The sequence below is a fragment of the Sinocyclocheilus rhinocerous genome, unplaced genomic scaffold, assembly GCF_001515625.1.
Source record: "Sinocyclocheilus rhinocerous isolate Xijiao unplaced genomic scaffold, SAMN03320098_v1.1 scaffold475, whole genome shotgun sequence".
In the NCBI taxonomy this organism is placed as follows: domain Eukaryota; kingdom Metazoa; phylum Chordata; class Actinopteri; order Cypriniformes; family Cyprinidae; genus Sinocyclocheilus; species Sinocyclocheilus rhinocerous.
The window spans coordinates 1,056,923-1,064,388 of NW_015646677.1; positions in this window are offsets into that span (position 1 = coordinate 1,056,923).

Consider the following 7,466-nt stretch of genomic DNA (forward strand, 5'->3'; position numbering starts at 1 on the left):
AACAGAAACAACGTCAGAAGCATCTTACCTGGGCTAAGGAGAAAAAGAACTGGACTGTTCAGTGGTCCAAAGTCCTCTTTTCAGATGAAAGTAAATTTTGCATTTCATTTGGAAATCAAGGTCTGGGGTCTGGAGGAAGACTGGAGAGGAACAGAATCCAAGCTGCTTGAAGTCCACTGTGACGTTTCTGAAGTCAGTGATGATTTGGGGTGCCGTGACGTCTGCTGGTGTTGGTCTATTGTGTTTTATCAGGTCCAAAGTAAATGAAGCTGTCTACCAGGAGATTTTGGAGCAATTTATGCTTCCATCTGCTGACAAGCTTTATGGAGATGCTGATTTCCTTTTCCAGCAGGACCTGCCCAGAGTGCCAAATCCACTGCCAAGTGGTTTGCTGACCATGATATTACTGTGCTTGATTGGCCAGCCAGCATGCCTGACCTGAACCCCATATGGAATCTATGGGATATTTTCAAGAGAAAGATGAGAAACAGTCGATCCAACAATACAGGCAAGCTGAAGGTTTAATAGTGCCTCAGCAGTGCCCCAGGCTGATCGCTTCCATGCCACACCTCACTGATGCTGCAATTAGTGCTAAAGGAGCCCCGACCAAGTACTGAGTGCATAAATTAACAGTTTAAAGAACTTGAACTTTTCTGTTTTGCAAATCCTTTTTTTGATTGATCTTAGGAAATATTCTAATATTTTGAGATACTGGATTTTTGACTTTCATGAGCTGTAAGCTCTAAACATCAAAATTAAAACAAAAAAACTTTTGAAATGTTTTAAATTTACATGTAACGAATCTAGAATATGAAAATGTGACATGGCCCTTTTGGGTTCGTGGAAGACCAGTCATGCCGCTGCATTCTGAATCATTTGTAAAGGTTTGATTGTGCATGATGAAAGTCCAGCCAGAAGAGCATTGCAGTAGTCCAGTCTAGAAATGACAAGGGCCTGGACAAGAAGTTGTGCAGCATGCTCCGTTAGAAAAGGCCTGATCTTTCTGATGTTGTGCAATGCAAACCTGCAAGATCGCGCAGTTTTTGCAATGTGGTTTTTGAAAGTCAGCTGGTCATCGAAGATTACACCAAGTTTTTTGACCGAACTTGATGGGGTAATTGTTGATGAACCTAACGGGATGGTGAAGTTATGCTGTAGAGTCGGAGTGGCAGGGAAGACAAGAAGCTCAGTCTTTGCCAGGTTGAGCTGTAAGTGATGTTCTTTCATCCATGCCGAGATGTCTGCCAGGCCGTCTGAAATCCGTGCAGCTACCGTTGGATCATCTGGTTGAAATGAGAGATAGAGCGGTGTGTCATCAGCATAGCAATGGTAGGAGAAACCATGTGCCTGTATGATGGGACCCAGTGATGTAGTGTATATGGTCCAAGAATTGATCCCTGAGGAACTCCAGTGACCAGTTGATGTGCTTTGGAAACCTCCCCTCCCCAGGTCACCCTGAAAGACCTACCAGTGAGACAGGATTCAAACCAGCGAATTGGAATCTCTGTGATGCCCAGTGACGAGAGGGTGGACAGGAGGATCTGATGATGCACAGTGTCAAAAGCGGCAGATAGATCCAGCAGAATGAGAACTGATGATTTGGAATCAGCTTTTGCAATCCGCAAGGCTTCAGTGATTGACAGTAGCGCAGTCTCAGTTGAATGTCCACTAAAGCCTGATTGGTTAGCATCCTATTGGTTATTCTGTGAAAGAAATGACGATACCTGGTTGAAAACAAAAAAGCCACTGTCCCTCTCTGGGACAAGGGGCCTAGGTGTTACCTGCCCCAGAAAAAGAGCAGCCCCTTCCATCCCTGGGTCATCCGTCTCAGGGACGTTTTGCTGTCTTCTTAGAGGACTTAGTGATGCCAAAATGATGATCAAATGGAGCCCGAACAGAGACTTTAGTCCTGAGAAATGTGTTCATATTTGCCAAGACACTAAAGTCTGTAATCACAGATCTAAGGTCTCAACATTATCTCAAACATTTCTCATCAAATCCACATTCATTTTATAGCTCTGTATTTTCTACTAGGACAACTGTTGACTCATTTGTGTCTATTTTTATTCCTCCTGAGAAACATCTAAAATAGTTTAATGGTTTTAATGAGATCTCCTGAACTATGAAAGACCAACCTCTGAGCAATAAAGCACTGCTTTCCAGGTTTCCATTATCCATCCGTGCTGCTCGGAGCTGCTGTCGGTGTGTTACTGATGATGATCGTGTGCATCGTGATGCTCTGCTGTGAACGGTGGGTACAAATGCCCTTTGAGGAATAAGAAAACATGTTTATACTATATAAATATTCAATACATACACAGGTATGTGTGTATGTATGTATATATATATATATATATATATGTTTTTTTTTTATAAAAAAAAAACACTAGCTTTCTATTTTTTCATGTTACACAGATTTCTTTTCAGCTATTATGGTAAATGTTTTCAAAAGTATACAGCTTCAAGCAGGGTTATTATATTAAAAACTAAAACCATAAAAAAAAAAAAAACGTTGTTAGTTGAAATAAAAGATTAACTGAAATAAAACACAAATGAATTAATAAATAATAAAGTACCTAAAATTAAAATAAACAAATTTTTAAAAATGATAAAAAAAATAAAGAAAAATGACAAACTTTAACTGAAAGTAAAGCAAAAACGATAAAATTGAAAGGTTTTGTAATTGTGTGCTATTGTAATTTTTAGTTCTTTTTTTTTTTAATATGTCTATATAGTTTATTAATTTTTCAGTTTTAGTTATTTTAGTACATTAAGTTAAAATGAAAATAAGTTTTTTTTTTTTTTTATGGTTTTGTTGTTCTGATGAGACTTTACCTGGTTTTTGCTTCATCACAAGGAGTTGTCATTCTGACTGAGATATTGTATAAGCATTAATGTTTTAATGATCTGAAAACATGTTTTTTTTTTAATCAGAAAAAGGAAAGAAAAACCTTCACAAACCAGACAAGACGACACATCTGGACTCACTCTGACTGAAACAGTGAGTAATTCATTCTAAAAGACATTAAAGACAGCAAAATGAGTGGAGAAGATCTGCTGAACAACTGTTTCTTCTCCATCAGGCCGTTGCGCTGAATAATGACGGTCAGTTTGTTTACGCCAATAACGGCATGCTGTCATCCACTGCACCGAATGCAACTGAATCTCTTCATTATTCCTCCGACTTCACAAACACTGAATCACCGTCAGGAGAGATCAGGGGCATCGCCTCGTGGATAGGATAGTTCAGCCAAAATTGAAAATTTGCTGTTAATTTACCCACCCTCAGGCCATTCAAGATGTAGGGGACTTTTTTTCTTCAGTAGAACAGTAAAAAAGATTTTTATCTGAAATCATGGTCCTTGGTAATTCATAAAATGCAAGTCAGTGGCTACCGTCACTTTGAGAGTCAAACATATCTGTGACTCCTGGTGATATATTGAGGTCTTTTCAAGTGAAACGATCAGTGTGTGCAAGAAACTAAACATTATTTACAACAATAATACCTATAATACAGTCCTGCTTAATTTATTATGTATTTTATTACACCAATGTCTTTTATTTCCGATTCAAATATATTACTATTTCTACTTTTATTCTTCATTAAATCTTTAATTATCAAGTGTGTTTTAAGACATGTACTTTAGCTTAATTAAAATGTCTCTGCAAAAGGAATAGGTTACAATTGCTAATAATAATAATAATTATTATTATTATTATTATTATTTAATAAGTCCAAATAATTTATAAACTGAAATAATTTAAACTGAAGCTGATATGAAAGCAGGCATGAGGAACTCCCAGTCTGATACGTCTGGAAGAAAAATGCCTTATTTAAATGTTTGATTAAATTACTTACAGATTGTGTCGCTTCCAATTTCACACCCAGAGTCATCAGGCTTGCTTTGCAAAACTCGGTCTTTGCTAGAGAACAAAAGAGATGACATTGGACTGTCTGTTGGACTGACATTTGACAATCTCGCAAATAAATAATTTATCTTTTGAAATTAAAATGGAAAAAATGGGTAAAATCTCACTTTTTTTTCCTGACAAGTTTCAAGATTTTTACCCAAGGATTCAAGTCTGCATGAAATGAAAAATCAATTAAATTTTCTGAATTTTTTTAAATATTTTATTTTATTTTAAATGTTATTCTGGACAACAAATTTGACTTTTGAACTTGTAATTTAAAAAAAAATTACCATTATGTAACTCTGCAAACAATATTATATAGAAACAGGCATTGAAAGAGCAAGTTTGTTATAAATGCTGAATGTCCTTCTTTGTAAAAGGCTTTATATGAATAATATTCAGCATTTATGAATAAAGAATTTGCCACTCAGAATATAAAGTTGACGAAATCATGGATGTTCAACATTTATGAATAAAGTATTCGACATTCAGAATTATGTCAAAGAACTTGACATTCAGAATTGTAAAGTTTACAAAATTGTGGTTAATCAGCATTTATGAATAACAAATTTGATATTCAGAATTCTAATGTTTACGAAATTGTGGAAGTTGGAATTTACAAATAAAGTTCCCATTATAATAATAAAAAAAAAAACGCTTTTCAAAATATATGGTCTTATTAAAATCACTATTACTATTTGCAAGCACATAAAATATCACTTTGGTGTCCTCTGGTGGCGAGTGTTACTTCTCGTAATCATAGGAACTGATGTGCACTTTCCATCTGCTCCACTAGGTGGCAGAAGCGGCTTCAGTTTCAGCCTGAGACTTTCAGATAATTGACATGACAACACATGCAGACTAGGGAGGCCCTTATTTTAGACCTTTTGAAATCTTCTGCCCTCACCCTCCCAGTCAACTCTCCTTAATGAGAAATGGAAACAAATCAAATTTTGCTGAGATTGGACTACGTTTAGGTGTGCTTAACAAAGTTGAAATTCTTCATATAGTCTTAATGACAATAACAGCACGTAATTAATAATTATGCAAAACCATTAGTAAACTGTGAATTGTTTTAAAAACGAGAACACAGATAAAATGTTACATGACATTGGCGCCGATAGCCTTGTGGACAGTGCAGGCGTCCCGTGTTCGAGTCCCAGCTCGCGGACTTAGGAACGAACACTCGTAATGAAGAAGTTAAGAGTGTTCTGCCATTGTCATGACATGTTGCCAAGTATGGTAACTCATACTCAGAATTTGTGCTCTGCATTTAACCCATCAAAGTGCACACATACAGCAGTGAGTAGTCAACAACTCGCACACAAACCGTGTACACACACCTGGAGCAGTGGGCAGCCATTTGCTCCAGCACCATCTGGAGCAGTTTGGGGTTCGGTGTCTTCCTCAAGGGCACCTCAGTTGGGGTATTGAGGGTGGAAGAGAGCGCTGGTCATTCACTGCCCCCACCTACAATCCCTGCTGGTACTGAGACTCGAACCCATGACCTTCAGTTTACAAGTCTGACTCTCTAACCATCAGCTCTTGAAGTACCTGCTGATAAAAAGATACATTCTTTGAGCACACCCTAAATGACAAATTATCTGGATGGAATTTTGCATACATTACTAACTTCTAGTGTAGTAACCAATAAGGGGGTGTGAGGTTAACATTTAAAAAAAAAAAAAAAAAAAAAAAAAAAAGTACCCCCCAATAAGGGCCACCCTAATGCAGACAGTTTCAGTACAGATACTGCAGATGACAACTCTGTGAAAGACTCTTAATGTACAAAACAGCACATATTCCCATAAAAAAACAACAAGCCATAGTTTGTTGAAAAAATAAAATAAAAAAATTCTTTAATTTGTCCTTGTTCTAACCATATCTGAAATGTTGGCTACTAGCACTTCTCGTGTTTATAGTCTCTATGATGAATCTGTCAAATTAATAAATGTATACGGTATTACTGTAAAGGAGTTTAGGATTTAGGGAATGTCTGGCTTGAGTCCAGCAGGGGTGTCTACAAGAACACAGAGTCCAGTAATACAATGCCATATGACCACTTTATTTATCCACCAAAGGCGGCAGAGCACAGAGGAGCAGGGTATGTGCTTGTGTGTGGTCTCTAAAACAAGAACAAAAATACAACAGATTAAATCAAATGAACCATACTAAGGCTACAAAGTCAAACAAAAGAAACAAACTTACATTGCTCATGTATACGCGCGCACACACACCACACGAACATGGAAGTAGGTTCAGAGTCTCTCTCTACTGTGCATCAGCACAAGCATTTATACATCAGGACCCATTAGTACATGGCTGCAGTGATTGGCTAATTAACAGAGGCCGTATACAGACCAATGGGCAGCTAATTAAGGAAAAACCAGGACTAAATAAATGAAGTTGAAGCATATTAGAAGAGCAAACAAAAAGAATGTACAATGACAAATAAACTTCAATACATTGACAAAAAGAAATAATCTTTGATACAATTACATTTACTATAAAGGCCTAAGTATATAGCTGTAGAAGTGAGAAGCTCGTATTGTTGAGTTCACATACACAGATGCCTTACATACAGACAGCAGTATTTTGCTGAAATCTCTTCTGCTTTTGGCTTCTGTCAGTATTTTGGGCAAGAAAACATGCTTGCTGACTATTTAGTCCTCAATGTCCCACATTCCTTATTTGAGATAAACTGTAAAACAGAATTCAGAACATGAGAAGTGTTACTGCAAAACAATGTTGATAATATCTGAAATAAATAAAATAAGAAATGCAAAAGATGAGAAGAAAAGAAATGCATGTTTCCTGTACATTGTGTTCTTGGATTGCATTTATGTGATTCAACACATATTTCTGAACTGGTGCTGGCCAAATGGGTGTCTTAAGCAGAATTGTATTGTTGTGCCCCCTCCCTCAAATATTATGGAAGTAAAAAAAACACCTATAGGGGTCAAAATTGAACTTTAATAACATATAAAAGTAAATAAAAAAATAAATTGTAATTCAGTTGTATTATTTATAAATTACAGTTGTAACTCTAGACAGTTACCTATGGCTATGATTTTATTAATACTGATTGATTTTATTGTCTCGAGCATTCAGAAATCACACAAAAGAAAATTAAGCAGTTTTACTACGATAAAACCATGGTTAATTTTTGTAAGGGTTGTGATGTCCACATGTTTTTGTTGAAGAAATTATAGAGGCTGTAGCATTTCTATTGCAAAGGTCAAAAATGAAGGATTTAAGTGTATATTTGAATTAAATGTTTGGTCAATATTAAAGGGTTAGTTCACCCAAAAATGAAAATTCTGTCATTAATTACTCACCCTCATGTCGTTTCAAACCCGTAACACCTTCGTTCATCTTCGGAACACAAATTAAGATATTTTTGATGGAATCTGACAGCTCTCTGACCCTGCATAGACAGCAACGCAACTGAAAAGTCCAGAGACGTAGCAAGGAGATCGGTCAAATAATCCATGTGACATCAGTGTTTCATCCGTAATTATACGAAGCTACGAGAATACTTTTTGTGCGCAAAA